Genomic DNA, 22,630 nt, shown 5'->3' on the forward strand with positions numbered 1-22,630 from the left:
AGAGTTGAGGGGGTTGGATTACGAGGAGAGGTTGAGTAGATTGGGACTGTACTCATTGGAATTTAGAAGGATGCGGGAGGATCTTATAGAAACATATAAAATTATGACGGGAATAGATAGGATAAATGCGGGCAGGTTGTTTCCACTGGCGGGTGAAAGCAGAACTAGGGGGCATAGCCTAAAAATAAGGGGAAGTAGATTTAGGACTGAGAAAGGAGCTTAGGAGGAACTTCTTCACCCAAAGAGTTGTGAATCTATGGAATTTCTTGCCCAGTGAAGCAGTTGAGGCTCCTTCATTAAATGTTTTTAAGATAAAGATAGATCGTTTTTTGAAGAATAAAGGAATTAAGGGTTATGGTGGTAGGGCCAGAAAGTGGAGCTGAGTCCAAAAAAGATCAGCCATGATCTCATTGAATGGTGGAACAGGCTCGAGGGGCCAGATGGCCTACTCCTGCTCCTAGTTCTTATGTTCCTGATGGTCCAGCTTTTGCAGCGATATATTGCCATTGTCCACACTATATGTTGCTTTCAGCAGACCAATTTTGTTATAACCGGGATGCTTTGGCGACTCCGCACTCTTTTAAGTAAGCGCACAGAGCAATGAGCCTTGTTAAATCTAACCCAACTTGCTTTGGTAGAATCTTAATCTTCCATGATGAGTGACCCAAGGTATTAACCTATTCAAGCTGAACTCTGTTGATCAGAATCTTGCAGGTCATTCCACCCATACCCATTACCTTTGCCTTGTCAACATTGATCATGAGACCGAATTCAACTTGGGATTTTAAATCCTGACTTGCTGTCATCCTTGTAAAGGTACCCAATACTTGGGGCATTGTGCATCAGCTTTCTTTGCCAGAAGCTGACTGAATATAGTACAGGCGAGGTTGAAACTTTTGTATGATTAATCAAACTTGAATCCACATTTTTTAATTCCTTTATTAATTTGCTAATGGTTATCCACACATACATGGAAAATACAATAATTACTATATATTTGGGGAACTTTGCATTGACCTAGTTAAATAGATCAAATTCTGAATCAACAACTATCCAGTTGCAGCAGGGCAGAAAATCTGAGTCCCAGAGCTACCTGAACTGTTTTTGCATGGTTGGAAAGTCTTTCATGGGTTGAAACCAGGAACTACTTGATGAAAAAAATACCTTTGTGGGGTAAAGTTTTTGATTTCAGATGTTGATTTTATCGTGCTTACAGAATGTATTAATAGCATGTGAATCAATTTTCTACTGTTGTTGCTGATGGCTTTAAAAAATGGTCATTAATGTTTTGATTATTAACGAGTTCCTCGCTTTAAAAAAATATATATATTTTAATTCTCCTTTTTCACATTTTCTCCCAAATTTACACCCACCAACAATAAACAATAATCAGTAAGGAATGCAATGTCAATCTCCATATCAATAACAACAATCCCATCCTCCCACCAAATCCCCAAACCGCATCCCGCATGTCAACATAAACATATAACGAAAAAGAATCCGGAATCACCCATAGTCACCATTAACACATACAGTCAGTCCCCCTCCTCCCAACCCCCCCTAATGTTCGATGTAATCCAATTCTCGAAAGTGCATAATGAATAACGCCCATGAATTGTAGAAACCCTCCATCCTTCCCCTCAGTTCAAATTTGATCTTCTCGAGTCAAAAATTCCAGCAGGTCCCCCCGCCACACCAGGGCACAGGACGAAGAAGTTGATCGCCATCCCAACAGGATCCGCCTTCGGGCGATCAACGAGGCGAAGGCGACAACATCTGCCTCTGCACCCGTTTCCAACCCCGCCAGGTCCGACACCCCGTATTTGGCCTCCCGAGGGCCCGGGTCCAGTTGCACGTGCACCACTTTAGAGATTAGCCTAAAAACCTCCTTCCAATAATCCTCCAGCTTTGGACAGGAACAAAACATATGAACGTGGTATGCAGGCCCCCCCCCCCCCCCCCCCCGCAATGCTCATACTAATCTTCTACCCCCTCAAAGAGCCGGCTCATCCTCGCCCTTGTGAGGTGTGTTCTATATACCACATTCAGCTGTATCAGCCCCAACCTCGCGCACGAGATGGAGGCGTTCACCTTCCGGAGCACCTCACACCAGAACCCCTCTCCCATACCCTCTCCAACTCTTCCTCCCACTTTGCCTTGATCACATCCAGCGGTGTCATCTCCTCTTCCAAAAGAGCCCCGTAAACCACCGACACTACCCCTCTTGTCCAGTCCCCCTGTCGTCAGCACCTCCTCCAGCAATGTGGAGGCTGGCTCTACAGGGAAGCTCTGTATCTCCTTTATGGCAAAGTCTCGAACCTGCATGTATCAAAATATTTGCCCCTGCTCCAGCCCGTCCTTCTCTCCCAGTTCCTTCAATCCTGCAAACTGACCCTCAAGAAGCAAATCTTTTAGTGTCCTAGTTCCTTTCTCTTCCCACTGCCCTGGCTCAAATCTAGATCCCCCGCATCAGCATTTCGCTTGACCCTGCCCCCAGCCCGAAGTGCCGGTGAAATTGCCTCCAAATTCTCAACAAAGTTATTCGGACTCCCTGAGTATTTCCCCGGGGCCGTCGGGAGCGGCGCTGTTGCTAGTGCCTTCAATCCTGACCCCCTCACAAACTCTCGTCCATTCTGACCCACTGGACGTCAACCCCTCTGACCCAGCTCCGTACCTTCTGCACATTTGCTGCCCTGTAATAATCCATCAGGTTCGGAAGAAAAGAGCTCCTCGCTTGCATATATTGAGTATTTGGATTCCTGATTGCCCAAGTGGTCAAAATTGCAGATGTAAAAAATATTAATTTAATTTTTTATATCTTTGTAGATGTTTTTCTTAAATCTCATATTAGGACCAACATTTAACCAGTTATGCTGCTGCAAGAGGAATCGTACACATGCCCATTTTCATTTGGAAATGTACATTTTGGTGATTTAGGATATGAAATTGTTGAAGTCCCTAGATTTTTTAAAATACTGTTTTGGGAGACTCAAAGATAGCAGAAATGTTAAAGAAAAGTCATTTCTAATCTTTATATTTTGTTCTCTGTAATTTGTTTGCTTCCTACAAGCAAAACATCAACATACATATGTGCAATTCCAGTGGGTTAATGAATTAATTATTATGTCATAGATTCCCTTGAGTAAGGTGATAGTGCCTGGATGTGGTTCAAAGAATTCTGATTATTCCTTCATTCTAGCCATGTAAATGTGGATCATATTCTTTGTTGTTCTTGTTTCGTACATTTCAGAAAGGTTTTTTGAAAACTATATTTGCATAGATTTTTGGAACACCCTGCAAATACAATCTGTATAAGCCCCGTTAGTTAGCAGGAGTACTAAGTTGTATGCATGGAAGTAGGAAGTTGCAACAGGACCCAAATAAATTAATTGAGTGAGCAAGACTGACAGGTGGACAGAACACATTTTCTCAATGGCAAGAGACTAAACCATGGAAAAGCAAAACAATTTGAATGTCCATACATAAATCACTAAATGCCACTGCAAAGTGGTGAAGTGAAGAATAAATTGTATTGTATGAATTTCACACCTAACATGATTTGACACATTCTCCGTTCATCTGTCGCCTTCACTGAGGAGACTTCTTAAACCCTGTCCTTTTGTAACCTCCAAGCAGGAATTTGACTTCAGATCAATGTCAACACCCATGCAATCTGCTTCTCATCCCTTCTCCATAACAGATTTCAGCCTCAACACCTGCACACTCCTCCCATGCCCCAACCTCTCCCACAACTGAACAAGATTATGGTCTTCCACATCTCCCCCAACACCCCCTCATCTGTCATTTGACAAAAACTACCACCATCGAATGAGGCAAACTCACTCACCAACATTCCTCTTGGTCCCTTTTTCTTTCCGTCTTTTTCACCATTCCCACTGCTCTCTTTTTAGAGCCTCATCCACAGACCACTTATGTTATTATCCTAGACCAGAGTCCCAAGTTTTTGTAAGATATGGTTGGGGACCAAGAGCGTTTTGTTTAAAGTAGATAACGTTTGGGATTCCAGACATTGAGAAGAAAGCGACAATATTTCGCGGGTTTGAACAAACAAAAATTAACTTTATTAAACAAGGTCAGTGTGGTGGTATGTATTAGGGGTAATACGGTACACCATGAATGCCGAGGAGCTATTGGAGGACAGATGCTGGATCCCGATTGGATCCGCCGCCTACTGGGCTCCGTCCAGATAGGCGGGGTATAAGAGCCTGGGTTTAATCCCCGCGGCTGCATCTGTGACTGAGCTGCTGGGGGAACGAGTCTGAACAAGTCTGCTCAATAAAGCCTCGTGTGTGATCGATGGTGCTACAATTTATTGAGCAGTCTTAAAAAGGAATATGGAGCTCCGTATCACCCCGGAGTGCCTGCGAATTCAGCCCCCACGCAGCAAACGCAACATTGGCGTTTAAACACTGGCTGGTGTGCTTTGAGGGATACCTCCGAACAGCCCCCGGCAGACCAACAGAAGACCAGAAGATGCAGGTCCTGCATTCCAGGGTGAGTCCCGAAATTTACTCACTCATCGAGGACGCGGAAGAATTCCCAGCGGCGCTCAACTTGCTGAAGGAGATCTACATTAAGCCCGTCAACCAGGTCTACGCACGCTACCAGCTCGCGACGAGACGACAAATCCCCGGGGAATCGCTAGACGATTTCTTCAATGCTCTAACGATCCTGGGACGAAAGTGCAACTGCCCAGCGGTTACGGCGAACGAACATACGGACCTCCTAATCAGAGACGCTTACATAGCAGGTTTGGCATCGTCGCAAATTCGCCAGAGACTTTTAGAGAAAGACTCTCTCGGACTCATAGAGGTATGGGCCCTTGCAGCCTCCCTTGACGTGGCCTCCCAAAACGCCCGCGCCTATGCCCCCGACTGCGCTGCAGCCCCTTGGGCTCCGTGGACCCCCGCCGCGACCGACCCCCCCAGCAACCCCAACCCCTCCGCAAGCGTGCGCAGCCAGAATCCCAGACCACCCGGGGGGCCCCCGCTGCTACTTTTGCGGGCAGTCAAAACACCCCCGCCAGCGCTGCCCGGCCCGCTCGGCTACCTGCAAAAGCTGCGGTAAAAAGGGGCACTACGCAGCGGTGTACCAGTCCCGCGGGGTCGCCGCTATCTCCGGGGAACAAATGAGACCACGGGCTCAACCCCCCCCAGCGACCCACGGGTGGCCAACGGGCGCTGCCATTTTGGACCCCGGACACCACGAGGGGGGGACGGGCGCCGCCATCTTCCTACCCACAGGCCGCGTGCGATCCATGGGAGCGGCCATTTTGTCCACCCCCGGCCGCATGCGACTCATGGGAGCGGCCATTTTGTCCACCCCCGACCGCGTGCGATCCATGGATGCCGCCATCTTGGCTGACGGGCAAGGACCCCGGCGTGGACGGCTCCACACTGCCTGAAGACAACGATCTGATACACCAACCACGTTTGGCATCGGTGTCCCTCGACCAGCCGCGGCCCCGGACGCTCCAGACGACAACGACAAAGGTGCTGGTGAACGGCCACGAGACGCCGTGTTTGATCGATTTGGCATCGTCGCAAATTCGCCAGAGACTTTTAGTCTCTCGGGGAGCACGGAGAGTTTTATTCACCCGGACACGGTAAGACGCTGTTCCCTTGTAATTCGGCCAAGCACCCAAAAAGTTTTCCTGGCGGCGGGGTCCCACTCCATTGAAATCAAAGGGTTCTGCATCACAAACCTAACGGTGCAGGGGAGAGAGTTCAAAAATTACCGGCTGTACGTCCTTCCCCACCTCTGCGCTCCCACCCTCCTGGGGTTGGACTTCCAATGCAACCTCCAGAGCTTAACATTCAAATTTGGGGGCCCTATACCCCCACTGACTATCTGCGGCCTCGCGACCCTCAAGGTTGAACCGCCTTCCTTGTTTGCGAACCTCACACCGGATTGCAAACCCGTCGCCACTAGGAGCAGACGGTACAGCACCCAGGACCGGACGTTTATCAGGTCCGAAGTCCAGCAGCTGCTGAAGGAAGGCATAATCCAGGCCAGCAATAGTCCCTGGAGAGCCCAGGTGGTAGTAGTGAAGACAGGGGAGAAGCAAAGGATGGTCGTAGACTACAGTCAGCCCATCAACAGGTACACGCAGCTAGATGCGTACCCTCTCCCCCGCATATCCGACATGGTCAATCGGATTGCACAGTACAAGGTCTTCTCCACCGTGGACCTTAAGTCCGCCTACCACCAGCTCCCCATTCGCCCCGGTGACCGCAAGTACACTGCCTTCGAAGCAGACGGGCGGCTATACCACTTCTTAAGAGTTCCATTTGGTGTCACGAACGGGGTCTCGGTCTTCCAACGAGAGATGGACCGAATGGTCGACCAGCACGGTTTACGGGCCACGTTCCTGTACCTCGACAACGTGACCATCTGCGGCCACGACCAGCAAGACCACGACGCCAACCTCCACAAATTCTTCCAGACCGCTAACGCCTTCAACCTCGCCTACAACGAGGAAAAATGCGTGTTTAGCACCGACCGTCTAGCCATCCTTGGCTACGTAGTGCGTTATGAAGTGATAGGCCCCGACCCCGAACGCATGCGCCCCCTCATGGAGTTCCCTCTCCCCCACTGTACCAAAGCCCTGAAACGCTGCCTGGGCTTCTTTTCTTATTACGCCCAATGGGTCCCCCAGTACGCAGACAAGGCCCGCCCACTAATCCAGTCCACTACTTTTCCCCTGTCGACAGAGGCCCGCCAGGCCTTCAGCCGCATCAAAACGGATATCGCAAAGGCCACGATGCGCGCCATCGACTAGTCCCTCCCCTTCCAAGTCGAGAGCGACGCGTCCGACGTAGCTCTGGCGGCCACGCTCAACCAAGCAGGCAGACCCGTGGCCTTTTTCTCCCGGACCCTACACGCTTCGGAAATTCGCCACTCCTCAGAAGAAAAGGAGGCCCAAGCCATAGTGGAAGCTGTGCGACATTGGCGGCATTACCTGGCCGGTAGGAGATTCACTCTCCTCACTGACCAACGGTCGGTAGCCTTCATGTTCGATAATGCACAGCGGGGCAAGATAAAGAACGACAAGATCCTGCGGTGGAGGATCGAACTCTCCACCTACAATTATGAGATCTTGTACCGTCCCGGAAAGCTGAACGAGCCGTCCGATGCCCTATCTCGCGGCACTTGTGCCAACGCACAAGTGGACCGTCTCCAAGCCCTCCACGAGGACCTCTGCCACCCGGGGGCCACTCGTTTCTACCACTTCATAAAGGCCCGCAACCTCCCTTAATCCGTCGAGGACGTCCGAACAGTCACCAGGAACTGCCAAATCTGCGCAGAATGCAAACTGCATTTTTTCAGGCCAGATAGAGCGCACCTGATAAAGGCTTCCCGTCCCTTTGACCGCCTCAGTTTGGATTTCAAAGGCCCCCTCCCCTCCACCGATCGCAACACGTACTTTCTTAACGTCGTTGACGAATACTCCCGCTTCCCCTTCGCCATCCCCTGCCCCGACATGACCGCGGCCACGGTCATTAAAGCCCTCGGCACCATCTTTACCCTGTTCGGTTTCCCCGCCTACATCCATAGCGACAGGGGGTCCTCCTTCATGAGTGACGAGCTGCGTCAATTCCTGCTCAGCAAGGGCATAGCCTCGAGCAGGACGACCAGCTACAACCCTCTGGGGAATGGGCAGGTAGAGAGGGAGAACGGAACGGTCTGGAAGACCGTCCCACTGGCCCTACGGTCTAGGAGTCTCCCACCTTCCCGCTGGCAGGAAGTCCTCCCGGATGCCCTTCACTCTCTCCGTTCCCTGCTGTGTACCACCACTAACCAATCGCCTCACGAGTGCCTCCTTGTCTTCTCTAGGAGGTCCGCTTCTGGAACGTCACTTCCGACCTGGCTGGCGGCCCCGGGACCCATCCTGCTCCGGAAACTTGTGCGGGCGCACAAATCAGACCCGCTGGTGGAAAAGGTACATTTACTCCACGCAAACCCGCAGTACGCCTACGTGGCGTACCCAGATGGCCGACAGGACACGGTCTCTCTGCGGGACCTGGCGCCCGCCGGAGTTCCCCCACCCCCCCCCCCCCCCCACACACAAATCACCTCCCCCTCACTCCCGCCGGTGCACCCCACAGCCACCCCCTTCCCGGGGGGATCGGTCCTCCTCCCAGGCCCGCCCAGGAGTAAGGAAACAGAAGGGGACAGCGCGATGCTCCCAGAGTCGACCGGACCCGAGCCAGCACCACCACCACCACCCGGGCTGAGACGATCGGAAAGGGCGACCAGAGCACCATCTCGACTCATCGAATCGACTTAAGATGTATATAATTCAGTGGCCCAGTGAAGCGGCATTGTTGTAAATAGTTAACGCTGCAAATCGGGTAAAATGTGAATAATTCGGTGGCCCAGTAAAAGCGGCATGATTGTATATAGTTCAATGGTTAAGGTACCGACCCTGTAAACCCCTACCACCATACCACCCACCACCCCGCCGGGTTCTTTTTTTAACAAGGGGAGAATGTGGTGGTATGTATTAGGGGTAACACGGTACACCAGGAATGCCGAGGAGCTATTGGAGGACAGATGCTGGATCCCGATTGGATCCGCCGCCTACTGGGCTCCGCCCAGATAGGCGGGGTATCAGAGCCTGGGTTTAATCCCCGCAGCTGCATTCTGTGACTGAGCTGTTGGGGGAACGAGTCTGAACAAGTCTGCTCAATAAAGCCTCGATTGAAGTTCTTTACGTCTCGCCTCGTGTGTGATCGATGGTGCTACAGTCAGAAAGATCAAACATTTTACGATATCTATTTTATATTCTTAACAATCAGGGTTAATATGAGATACATGTGAATTAACGGGCAAACTAGGCAAACACAATGCACTGCACAGTGAATAGTGACCAACTCCGAGCCCACAGGTTTCTCAACAATCCACACTGATATCAGTAAACAGTGAGTCAACCAATATCATTGGAACTCTTGTGTCCCTCATGAAGAATTCAAGTCTTCACCTTCGAAGATCTCGCCTTGGAATTTTCTTCAAAACCGCTCCAACTCCTCCAACCCACCTTGCAGGGTTTCATTCTTGTCTCCTGGTATTCCGTTCTTCTGGAATCCTCAAGCCGCAATTCACAGGCTCTTAGGCAACGCCAAGTAGAATGTTACTGCACTAGGGGTGGCACCTGGCACAGTGGTTAGCACTGCTGCCTACGTCGCTGAGGACCCGGGTTCCTATCCCGGCCCTGGGTCAATGTCCGTGTGAAGTTTGCACATTCTCCTAGTGTCTGCGTGGTTTTCGCCCCCACAGCCTAAAGATGTGCAGGTTAGGTGGATTGGCCATGTTAAATTGCCCCTTAATTTGAAAAAAATAATTGGGGTGCTCTGAATTTTAAAAATAAAGAATATTACTGCACCAAAGGGGTACATTTTCCCTAGCATTACAGTCATCAACCTTCTGTTAGCTTCTTCGAATGTTGGAGATTCTCCTGAGCCCGCACCACTTACAGTCTGCTATGTGGAGCCCGTTTCCTACTTGGAGATTGTTTCTCTGCTCTTCTCTTTTGTTTTTAGCTGGGGCCTATCAGTCTCCTGCCTGGGACACTTGTCTGCAATGGTGCTCCGCTTCAAGTCACATGACATGGGTTTTTGTGCCTTTTTTATTTGCACTGTCCTTGGCCCAAAGAATTTACTTTTTTTGGAAATAGTTTTATTGACATTTTAACAGTTTTTATACAAAGTTAACCAAAAAACCCAAACAAGAACACACAATAACAGGAATAACCCAGCCACTCCCCCCTCCCCCACAAAGGTATAAACTAACCCCCACCCACCCAACATGGGTTTTTGTGCCTTTTGATATGTGTATTTGCACTGGGCCTGACCTTGGCCTGAAGAGTTTACTTTTTTTGGAAATATTTTAATTGAAATTTTAACAATTTTTATACAAAGTTAATCAAAAAGCCCAAATAATAATTCATAACAGGTATAAAGCCCCTCACCAACCCCCTCCCCCCAAAAAATATAAACCAAACCCCCACCCTATCACACCATCCTCCCAACAGCTAACAGTGACCAACTCTTTAAAGTACATTATAAACGGCCACCATCTGAGGTAGAACCCATCCACCGACCCTCTCATGGTGTACTTGACCTTCTAGGTGCAAAAACCCCATCAGGTCACCCCGCCATGCTGAGGCACTTGGCGGTGCAGTTGACCTCCAGCGAGGCAAAGGCCGGAACATGTGCTCCTGGGGCTCCGATGTGGTGTCCCTAGACACTGCTCCCCAGACCTAGAATACTTGACCGTGAAATGTCGCCCTTTCTACCTCCCACTTGAATTCACCTGTGTGCTCATCACAGCAGTCTACATCCCACCCCAGGCGGATGTGAAGAAAGCACTTGACGAACTACACTCCACCATCAACAACCAAGAAAGAAATCACCCTGAAGCCCTGACAATCGGGCCTGGAGACATCAACCAGGCCAACCTCGGGAAGGTTCCACCCAAACTCCATCAACATACCTCCTGCCCCACCACAGGTGCAAACACCCTGGACCGCTGCTACACGAGCATCAAAGGTGCCTACCGCTCCATTCCCCGACCACACTTTGGAAAATCCGACCACAAGTCGGTACTCCTACATCCGGCTTACAAATAGCAACTCAAGCATGCTGAACCAGTCAAGAAAACCCGTGCAGTGCTCGTCCGAGGCATTTGAGGAGATACTCTGCGATTGCTTGGAGTCTGTGGACTGTCCATATTCAAGGCCGCAGCAGCTAACCTGGACGAGTATGCAACCACCGTCACAGACTTCATCAGTAAGTGTGTCGAGGACTGTGTACTAAAGAAGACAATACGGATGTTCCCCAAACGGAAACCCTGGCTCAACCAAAAGGTCCACTCGCTGCTAAAGTTCCGAACGGAGGCGTTCAAGTCTGACGACCCTGACCTATATAAGAATTCCACGTACGGCGTATGGAAACCAATCAGGGACGCCAAAAGACAGTACTGGATCAAACTAGAGTCTCAGGCCAATGACACATACCCAAGTCGCCTATGGCAAGGCTTACATGAGCTTCCAGGCTACAAAGCAAGGCCAGGTGGAATCTCTGGGGCTGAAGCATCCCTCCCCGATGAACTGAACAAGTTCTATGCCAGTTTTGAACCGTCAGCCAATACATCAGTGTCACCCGCCACAACAGCCTTGGACACACCCATACCCACTATTACAGCCTCGGAGGTAAGAGCTGCCTTCTTGAAAGTAAACCCGCGGAAAGCGACGAGCCCCGACGGAGCCCCTGGGCGAGCCCTCCGAGCCTGCGCTGAACAGCTGGCAAGTGTATTTGCAGATATCTTCAACACCTCACTTCTCCGCTCCGAGGTCCCTACTTGCTTCAAGAAGACCACTATAATACCAGTACCAAAGAAGAACAAGGTAGCATGCCTCAGCGACTAATGACCAGTGGCCCTGACGTCTGTTATCACGAAATGCTTCGAGCGGCTAGTCATGAGACTGATCAACGCCAGCCTCCCAGATGGTCTCGGTCCGTTGCAGTTAGCCTACTGCGGCAACCAATCCACAGCAGATGCTATCCCTCTGGCCCTACAATCAACTCTCGAACATCTCGACAATAAGGACATCTACGTCAGACTGCTGTTCATAGACTACAGCTCCGCCTTCAATTCCGTTATCCCAACAAGACTAATAACCAAACTTTGCAACCTTGAACTTGATCCCTCCCTGTGCAGCTGGATCCTTGACTTCCTCACCAACAGACCGCAACCTGTCAGGATGGGTAACAACACCTCCTCCCCAATAGTCCTCAACACTGGGGCTCCGCAGGGATGTGTGCTCAGTCCTCTATTGTACTCCCTATACACACACGACTGTGTGGCGAGATACAACTCCAACTCAATCTATAAGTTTGCGGATGATACGACTGTGATGGGTCGTATCTCAAACAACGATGAATCAGACTACAGTAGGGAGACAGATCACTTGGTTGCATGGTGTACCGAAAACAACCTCTCTCTAAATGCGGGAAAGACCAAGGAACGGATCATCAACTTCAGGAAGCGTAGCATGACACCTCCCCCCCCCCCCCCCCCCCCCCCCCCCCCTACATCAACAGCTCCGAAGTAGAGATGGTCGATAGCTTTAAGGTTCTGGGGGTCACCATCACCAACAGTCTGTCCTGGTCCACTCGCGTTGATGCAACTGTCAAGAAAGCCCAACAACGTCTGTACTTCCTACGGAAACTAAAGAAATTCGGCATTTCTGCATCGACTCTCTCAAACATCTACAGATGTGCCATAGAGAGCATCCTATCCGGCTGCATTACAGCTTCGTATGGCAACTGCTCGGCCCAAGATCGCAAGAAACTGCAGAGTGTGGTGAACTCAGCCCAACGCATCACACAAGCTTGCCATCCTTCCATTGATTCTGTATACACCATGCGCTGCCTCAGAAAGGCAGACAGCAATGTCAGAGACCCCTCACGCCCAGGCTTTGCCCTCTTCCAGACCCTTCCATCAGGCAGAAGATACAGAAGTCTGAAGACCCACAAATCCAGACATAGGAACAGCTTCTTCCCACAGCTACTGGAATCTTCAACGACTCTCCCTCGGACTGATCTGTTCCCTGTAAGAACACTATTCATAACGCCCAATGGTGCTCTTGTTTGGCCTTGTTCTGCACTGTAACCAATCACTATTTGTTGATGCACCACTGTCAATGTACTCTGTCGATTATTCTTTTGTCTACTATGTACGTACTGTGTACATTCCCTTGGCCGCAGAAAAATACATTTTACTGTACTCCGGTGTATGTGACAAATATCAATCAATCAATCCTGTTACCATCCGGAGCTCCGAACGTCCGAAACCCCAAAAATCGCTATCAGCTGGTACGGCTCCAACCCAATGTTCAGGATTGCCGACATGGGAGGACCTCCAGAAGCCCACCAACTTTGAGCACGACCAGAACATGTGCGCATGATAGGCCAGCTCCTTCGAGCAACGATCGCATCTATCCTCCACCCCATCGGAAAACCGGCTCATTCTAGCCTTCGTGAGATGTCCTCGAAACACTATTTTTCGCTGAAGGAGACTCCGATTTGCACAGGACGAGGTCGCATTCACCCCCTCAGTGCCTTGCTCCAAACCTCCTCCTCCAAAATTAGCCCTAACTCTTCTACCCACTTTGCCTTCACTCCTTCAATGAGCCCATCTCCTCCCCCACTATCCACTGGTAAATGTTTGACGTATTGGCTACCTCCGACCCCGAGCAGGATAAAATCCACTCAAGCAAGGCTGCTTCACCCAGAAGGCACTTTTTAACCGGCTACGGACCTGGAGATACCTGAACCCAGCAGCATCTGTCGGCCTATATTTCTCCTTCAGCTCCCCCAGGCTAGCAAACCGACCTTCTAAAAATAAATGTACCATCTTCTCCAACCCCTTCTCATTCCCTCCTTGTATCCAGCCGAGGACACTCAAATGACTGGTTTGTACAGATGGGATCTAGCCTTGTGGCACACTTCAAATTGAAATGTTGACGGCGATGCTTCCAAATTTTTAACTTGGCTACTACCACCGGGTTAGTCGAGTGTTTCTTGGGCACCAACAGGAATGGAGTGCTTACCAATGCCCCCAGGCTTGCCCCCTCTTAGACTCTGCTTCCACCCAGACCCACAGCTCCTTCAAGTCCCCGCACCACTCCAGCACCTTTTCAGCATTAGCCGGCCAATAGTAAGATTGAAAGTTTGGCAAGGTCAAGCCTCCTGCTTGTCTCTCCCTCTGCAGCACCGCTCTCCTGATCCTCAGGCCTTTACATGCCCAAATAAACCCAGTCACAAGCTGGTCAATTCAATTTTTTACATATTTTCAACAAAACTCCCCCCCCCCCCCTTACAGAAATAAGAAAAAACAAAGAACACATAAATAAACATCTTATAGCTATGTCACGTATTCCCCCGATATACAAGCCCCCCATTAAATGATAATAAACACAGTAGTAAACACAAAGTACCCCCCCCCCGGATTGCTGCTGCTGCTGTCCACCTCCTAACGCTCCGCTAGAAAGTCAAGGAACGGTTGCCACCGCCTGAAGAACCCTTGCACAGATCCTCTCAAAGGCAAATTTTACCCTCTCCAATTTAATGAACCCTGCCATGTCGCTGATCCAGGCTTCCACGCTTGGGGGCCTCGCATCCTTCCACTGTCGCAGAATCCTCCGCCGGGCTACCAGGGACGCAAAGGCCAGAATACCGGCCTCTTTCGCCTCCTGCACTCCCAGCGCGTCCGATACCCCAAATAGTGCGAGCCCCCAACTCAGTTTAACCCAGGTGTTTACCACCTTAGACACCGTCCTCACAATGCTCCTCCAGAACCCATCCAGCGCTGGGCACGCCCAGAACATGTGGGCGTGATTTGCTGGGCTCCCCGAACACCTCACACACCTGTCCTCTACTCCAAAAAACAGACTCAGCTTTGCCCCAGTCATGTGCGCCCTGTGCAGAACCTTAAATTGTATCAGGCTAAACCTGGCGCAAGAGGAGGAAGAATTTACCTTACCCAGGGTGTCCGCCCACGTACCCTCGTCTATCTCCTCCCCCAGCTCCTCCTTCCATTTACCTTTCAGCTCCTCCACTGAGGCCTCCTCCTCCTCCTGCATCTCCTGGTAGGTCGCTGAGACCTTGCCTTCTTACCTTGCCTCACCTGCCGTCTTACAAACGCCCTTACCTGCATGTACCTGAAGGCATTTCCAGGGGGGAGACCAAATTTTTCCTCCAACGCCCCAAGGCTCGCAAACGTCCTTCTATAAACAGGTCCCCCTTCTAATACCTGCCCTGTGCCAGCTCAGGAACTCCCCATCCATTCTTCACAGGACAAATCGATGGTTCTCTCAGATCGGGGACCACACCGAAGCCGAAGCCTCCCCCCTGTGGCGTCTCCACTGCCCCCAAATTTGAGGGTCGCCGCCACCACTGGACTCGTGGTGTACCTTGTCGGCGGGAGCGGCAGCGGTGCCGTCACCAGCGCTCTCAGGCTCGTGCCCACACAGGACGCCATCTCCAGCCTCTTCCACGCCGCCCCCTCCCCCTCCATTACCCACTTGCGTATCATCGCCACATTGGCAGCCCAGTAGTACCCACACAGATTAGGCAACGCTAGCCCTCCTCTGTCCCTGCTCCATTCCAGAAACACCCTTCTCACCCTCGGGGTCTTTTTCGCCCATACAAACCCCATGATACTCCTGCTGACCCGCTTAAAAAAGGCCTTGGGGATCAGGATAGGGAGGCACTGGAATATAAAAAGGAACCTCGGGAGCACCATCATCTTCACCGACTGCACCCTACCTGCCAGGGAGAGAGGCAGATATCCCACCTTTTAAACTCCCCCATCAGCTCCACCAGCCTCATCAAGTTTTGCTTGTGTAGGGCCCCCAGCCCCTGGCCACCTGCATCCCTAGGTACCTAAAACTCCTTTCCGCCCTCTTCAGCGGAAGCTCGTCTATCTCCCTTCCCTGGTCCCCTGGGTGTATCACGAATAGCTCACTCTTCCCCATGTTGTGCTTATACCCGGAAAAGTCTCCAAACTTGCTGATGATCCGCATCACCTCCGGCATCCCCCCCACCGGGTCCGCCACATACAGTAACAGGTCGTCGGCATACGGCGATACCCGGTGTTCCTCTGTTCTCCCCCCCCCCCCCCCCCCCCCCGCACCAGCCCCCTCCAGTTCCTGTACTCCCTCAATGCCATCGCCAAATGGCTCAATTGCCAAGCAAATAGCAGGGGGGATAGGGGGCACCCCTGCCTCGTCCCCCGGTACAGCCGAAAGTATTCCGACCTCCTCCGATTTGGGGCCACACTCGCCACTGGGGCTTGGTACAGTAACCTAACCCAACTAACGAACCCCTCCCCGAACCCAAACCTCCTCAACACTTCCCACAGGTACCCCCACTCTACCCTATCGAAGGCCTTCTCCGCATCCATAGCCGCCACTATCTCCGCTTCCCCCTCCACTGCAGGCATCATGATTACATTTAGGAGCCTCCGTACATTGGTGTTATGCTGCCTTCCCGTCACGAAACCCGTCTGGTCCTCGTGGATCACCCCCGGGACACAGTCCTCAATTCTGGTAGCCAACACCTTCGCTAACAGTTTCGCATCCACGTTGAGGAGCGATATTGGCCTGTACGACCCACACTGTAAAGGGTCCTTGTCCCGCTTCAAGATCAGCGAGATCAGTGCCCTGGACATCGTCGGGGGTAGGATCCCCCTCCCTCACCTCATTGAAAGTCCTCACCAGTAGTGGGCCCAACAGGTCCATATACTTCCTGTAAAATTCCACTGGGAACCCATCTGGCCCCGGTGCCTTCCCCGCCTGCATACTCCCCAGCCCTTTAGTCAGCTCTTCCAGCCCTACCAGTGTCCCAAGCCCCGCCACCTGCCCCTCCTCTACCCTCGGGAACCTCAGCCAGTCCGAAAAACAACACATCCCCCCCTCCTCCATCGGGGGCTCAGACCTATAGAGCCCCTCATAGAAGTCTCCAAATACCCCATTTAATCCCACCGCACTCCGCACCATGCTTCCCCCTTTATCGCTAACTCCCCCAATCTCCCTCGCTGCCTCCCGCTTCCGAAGCTGGTGTGCCAGCATCCGGCTAGCCGTCTCCCCATATTCAAGCACCGCCCCTTGCGCCTTCCTCCACTGCACCTCCGCCTTCTTGGTAGTCAACAGGTCAAACTCGGCCTGGAGGCTTTGTCACTCTTTGAGTAGTCCCTCCTCGGGGACCTCTGCATACCTCCTATCTACCCTTAAAATCTCCCCCCACCAACCTCTCCCTCTCTCTCCTCTCCTTCCCCTCCTTGTGGGCGCAAGTGGAGATTAGCTCTCCGCTAATCACCGCCTTCAGCGCCTCCCAGACCACTCCTACCTGCACCTCCCCATTATCGTAAACCTCTAGGTATCTTTCAATGCACCCCCGGATCTGCCCGCTCACCACCTCATCCGCCAGCAAACCCACCTCCAGGCGCCACAGTGGGCGCTGGTCCCTCTCCTCCCCTAGCGCGAGCTCCACCCAGTGCGGGGCATGCTCTGAGATGGCTATGGCGTGTCCTCCACCCTCGGGATTTAGCGCCCTACTCAAAACGAAGAAGTCAATCCGGGAGTTGGCTTTATGGATGTGGGAAAAGAAAGCGAATTCCCTGACCCCCGGCCTAACAAACCTCCATGGGTCCACTCCTCCCATCTGGTCCATAAACCCCCTCAACACCTTGGCCGCCGCCAGCCTCTTACCCATCCTGGACCTGGAGCGGTCCAATGCTGGATCCAATACCGTATTAAAGTTCCCCCCCCCGCCCCCATTATCAAGCTCCCTGCCTCCAGGTCCGGAATCCGGCCCAACATGCGCTGCATAAATCCGGCATCGTCCCATTCGGGGCATACACATTCACCAAGACCACCCACACCCCCTGCAGCTTACCACTCACAATCACATACCTACCTCCATTGTCTGCCACGATGCTCAGCGCCTCAAACGACACCCGCTTCCTCACCAAAATCGCCACCCCTCGATTCTTTGCGTCCAACCCCGAATGAAAAACCTGCCCTACCCACCCCTTTCTCAGCCTAACCTGGTCTGCCACCCTCAAATGCGTCTCCTGGAGCATGACCACATCTGCCTTCAGTCCGTTCAGGTGTGTGAACACACGGGCCCTCTTGACCGGCCCGTTCAGGCCTCACATTCCAAATTATCAGCCAGATTAGGGAGCTGCCCCCTCTGGCGCAGCTCTCTTTCGCGGCCTGATCCCAGCTCCCCCACCTCGGGCCCCCCCCCCCAATGGGGCCCCCTCTTCCAACCACCGACGCCACACTCTCACCAAACCCCCACTATGAACCATTTCACCCTACTCCACCCAGCACCCAAAAAGAAAAACAGTACCAAACAGAACAGAACATCCCTCCAAAACACAGCAATCACATCAATCCCCTCTCGACATCCCCTCGCATCCGAACCTCAACCGAGTCCCAACTTTTCAGCCTGGTCCACGCTTCCTCCGGCGTCTCGAAGTAGTGGTGGCAGCCCTTGAAAGTGACCCACAGTCGCGCCGGCTGCAACATTCCAAATTTCACCCCCTTCCGATACAGAGCCGCCTTAGCCCGATTGTACCCGGCCCTCCTCTTGGCCACTTCCGCGCTCCGGTCCTAGTATATCCGGACCTCTGCACTCTCCCACCTGCTGCTCCGCAGCACCTTCTTTGCCCACCTTAGGACACACTCCCTGTCCACGAAGCGGTGGAACCGCACCAGCACCGCCCGCGGCGGCTTGTTGGGCTTGGGCCTCCTCGCCAGGACTTGGTGGGCCCCCTCCAGCTCCAGGGGCCCCGGGAAGGACCCCGCATCCATCAATGTGTTCAGCATCGTGGCCACATATGCTCCAACATTCAACCCCTCCACTCCCTCCGGGAGACCCAGAATCCCAGGTTCTTCCTCCTTGACCGATTCTCCATGTCCTCGAACTTCTCCTGCCATTTCTTATGCATCGCCTCGTGCGCCTCTACCTTCACAGCCAGGCCCAAGGTTTCATCCTCGTTCTCCGAGGCCTTTTGCCGCACCTCCCGGATCGCCGCCCTTTGGGCCTTCTAGGTCTCGAGCAGCTTGTCTATCGAAGCCTTCATTGGCTCCAACATCTCTGCCTTCAATTCCGTGAAGCAGCGCTGGAGAAACTCCTGCTGTCAAGATATTCATCTTAACCGATTGTACTGGGCTCACCAGGGATAGTGGGAGACCATCCCATCTTTGCAGGTCAACCTTGATCTTCCCTATCAGATTTGTGCAATTCAACCTCCGAAGTTTCCCCCAGTCATTTGATATATGGAGCCCCAGATATCAAATATTGCTTACTGCGAACCAGAACGGTAACTCCCTCAGCCCCCCTCTCCGCCACGGTGCCCCAACCACAAAGCACTCGCTCTTACTTATATTTAGCTCATAGCCAGAAAAGACCCCAAAACGCTGCAAGATCCCCATAATGTTTCCCACTGTCACCTCCGGATTCCTAACCTATAATAACAAATCGTCAGCCTATAGCGAGACCCTATGCACATCCCTCCCCTAACTATTCCTTCCCAAGTTTTCAAAGCCCTCAGCGCTATGGCTAGTAGCTCTATTGCCAACACAAATAACGAAGGGGACACCAGACTATCCTGCCTACTACCCCTGTATAGCCAAAAGGGCCAGAAGTCACTTTGTTAGTGCAAACACTGGAAAATGGGGCCACATGCAGCAGTGGCACCCCACTACGAAGCCCAGTCCAAACCCAAATTTTTCCAGTGTCATGAACATGTAGTCCCACTCTACCCAGTTGAACGCCTTCTCCACATCAAGCAAATCAATGATCTCTGGGACCAGACCCTTCCCAGGGATAAGAACCACATTTAATAGTCATCTCATGTTTGCTGTCAGCCTCCGCCCTTTACAAATCCAGTTTGGTCTTTACCCACCACCTCCGGGAGACCAGGCTTGATGCCAGAGCTTTAGCTAGAAGCTTCGCGTCCACGTTTAGCAGGGAAATCGAACGATATGACCCGCAGTCTGTGGTATCTTTGTCCTTCTTCAGGAGCAGAGAAATCGACGCCTGCCCTAGCAACTGCAGCAAGGTGTCTCTCTCAAAGGAATCCCTGAACGTCCCCAGCCTCCCAGGAGCAGCAGTGGGTCCAGCTGCTCTACAAATGTTTTATAAAATTTCACCGGGAACTCATAGGACCCCGGTGCTTTCCTCGACTGCATCAACTTCAGCGCCTCCTTGATCTCCTCCCCACTCCAACGGAGCGTCTAGTTCCTCCCACAACTCCTCCCCCACCTTGGGAAACTCCAACTCCGACAAAAAATCAAAAATACCCCTCTCATCCCGAGGTGGTTCGGACTTGTATAACTCCTTGGAAAAGACTCTAAATGCCCCATTCATCTTCTCCTGAGCTGAAACCAGCCCCATCCCACGCTGTAATCTGGACAATCTCCTTCTCAGCCTCCTGTTTCCTCATTTGATATGCAAAGAGCCGACGTGTCTTCTCTCCATAGCATGGTCCGCGCAGGCTTGGAGGGCCGAACGGCCTGTTCCTGCGCTGTACTTTTCTTTGTTCTTTGTACTTTGACCTACACTGGGCAGCACGAGTGAGTAGGCACCAATGCCCACCCCCTCCCCGAGACCTCTTCTTACCTGCCCCCCACTCTCTCCCCCCTCCCCCCCCCCCCCCCCCCCCCCCCACGGGAATATCTACCACCCTCCCCCTTTAACCACCCCAACCCCTCCTTCACCCCTTCCCCCCCCCCCTTCAATAATCCCAACTCCTCCGTCACACAACCCCCCCCCCTCCCCCACCACTGTGAACTACGCGTGTGACTAACAATGCCCCCTCTGTGTCTCCTCAGGAAAAGCTGTCCCACAATCGTCGGGTGAGGGCCCAGACTGCCAGTGGTGTGCCAGACATCAGGATTCTCACCAGCTTCGAGGAGCGTGACCTGGAGGTGACCAGTGTGGCCGAGGACAGGGCTGTCACCAGTGCAGAGGCTGGCGGACACTGCAGAGGTGAGGAATGACCGGGCCTCACCGAACAGACCTGTTAAACGTGAGTTGTTATTGCCTTACTGACTGACCCATCCCTTCCACTCTCCATATGTCCATTATCCCGCAGGTCCTTCAGCCGACGGTGCCAGTCCATCCCGGGTGGCATCCTTTCCAGCCTCCCAGACGAACATCTTGGGGGAGAGCTCTGAGGATGCCACCATAATAGTCGCGGCACAGCTTTCATCCCCACCCTCCACCAGCGCAGATACACACACCTCAGTGGGAAATGTTACTGGTCAGGCTTCTCGGGCACAATCAACTGAGCACCACACTGCTGCTGATGTACATCAAGTGAAGGCAGGAATACCCAGGCGAGACAGCAGCAGGAGGCCTGCTGGATTCCAGGACGTAGCATTCTGAGCCCGTGGAAGAGGTCATCCCGGAACTGATGGCGACGAAAGGGTGCAGCCGGCTCATTCAGAGGGAGGTGTCAGCAACCACTCCAGCAGATCCATGGCGCCTGGAGGAGTCCGAGAGGCTACGGGCGCAGAAGATGTCATGGGCAATGCGTGGCACTGAGGCAAACGGTACTAGGGTGGCAACCGCAGCAGAGAGCGTGGTGCACGATGTCAGCACCATTAGTGGTGTCCAAGTCATCTTGCATTCGGTGACGGCAATGACTGAGGGTCTCGACAGAATGTCCACCTCGCTGGGGGCTGTCACCCAGTACCAGGCAGACCTTGATGAAGTTCTGTGGGACATGTCCCGATCTCAGAGGGGATTGGCCGAGGCGCTGCGGAGCATGTCGTAGTCTTAGGTGGGCATTGCCGAGACACTGCAGAGCATGTCCCAGTCACTGAGGAGTATCGCCAAGGGCGACAACGCGATGGTGCTAACAATGGGGAACTGCCAGGGCTGGCAGAGCCAGGTGATGCAGGGGCAGCCGGGGTTTGAGCCAGCTGCCCCTCCGTTCCAAGGCGAATGCCAGGCCAACCCCAAGGGGAGTGGGCAGCACATTGGGAGTTTGGGGAATTGTCAAGTACAATAAACACCTTTGTGCACAACCAGTGTGATGCCTCTGTCACCTTCTTCCGCAATGCGGGCTGACTCCCGAACCCTTGGTCCATCTCTCCGGGCATCACCCCCTCCCCATGGCATTCACCCACCCTCCGGCTGTGGGCATGTCCCCGGAGCTGTGTCCTAACCCCTGGATGTTTGGATGTTGGCTGTTGCATGTGTGGTGTTGCCTCCCGCAGTGGTCAAGCACAGTGTCCAGGCATCAAGGAGTGATTTTGATGCTAGACAATGACTCCCACATGCTACATGGCCCACCCACCCACGGGAAGCCATTTGGGTTGTGCTCACTTAACCACGATTGCCAATTCCCCATTTGCAATAGCCTTCAGCCGCAAGGCCAGAGGCCTTGGCAGTCGGTGAGGGTTATGGGTGGTCGGTGGGGCAGACAGGCAGGGTCAGGGGTTTCCCCAGGAACAGGTACACGCTCCAGAGTATGGCATGGTGGTGCCACGAGCAGCCCCCCCCCCCCCCAGCGCACCCCCCTCTTTACATGGCGGCCCACCCCCCGCGGAGGATCCCCCATCCCCAGCCGAGGGTCCCCACCGAGCACTGGGGTGGAAAGCCCAGCACCCCCGGGCTCTTTGCCTGTGTGCACAGATGGATACTCACCTCCTTGGCTCCCCACTGAAGTCATTCCGCCACGTTCACAGGAGTATTAATTGTCGCCAGCGTGAGCACTTGCCGCTGAATGACGGGGAGGCCATAGCATAAGAAGTGGCTTCCGTTAAATTACGGAAATGGGGCTTTAGTGGTGATAATTGGTTTCTCGCCACGCTACAGCGAGATCCCATTTTTGCCTAGGGGAGCGGGCCACTTGCATCACAAACTGTTTGGAGCCTGGTTGCCTTTCTTGATTTTGGCCTCTCTCGCTATTCACTGGCCTCGTTTCGCTTGAGCGAGAGCGTAACGAGATCAGAGAATCACACCCCTAATTGCCAGACTCTGTAAGCAGCCTCAACTGCACAAAGCCGACTTGATTCAAAAGG

General features: G+C 52.7%; 1 protein-coding gene across 7 annotated transcripts in view; it reads left to right on the forward strand.

The window, feature by feature from the left end:
• ppp1r9a (protein phosphatase 1, regulatory subunit 9A) overlaps positions 1 to 22,630 on the forward strand; it is a 489,701-nt gene that overhangs the window by 381,253 nt on the left and 85,818 nt on the right. The window lies entirely within an intron of this gene.

Source organism: Scyliorhinus torazame, chromosome 6, assembly GCF_047496885.1.
Source record: "Scyliorhinus torazame isolate Kashiwa2021f chromosome 6, sScyTor2.1, whole genome shotgun sequence".
In the NCBI taxonomy this organism is placed as follows: domain Eukaryota; kingdom Metazoa; phylum Chordata; class Chondrichthyes; order Carcharhiniformes; family Scyliorhinidae; genus Scyliorhinus; species Scyliorhinus torazame.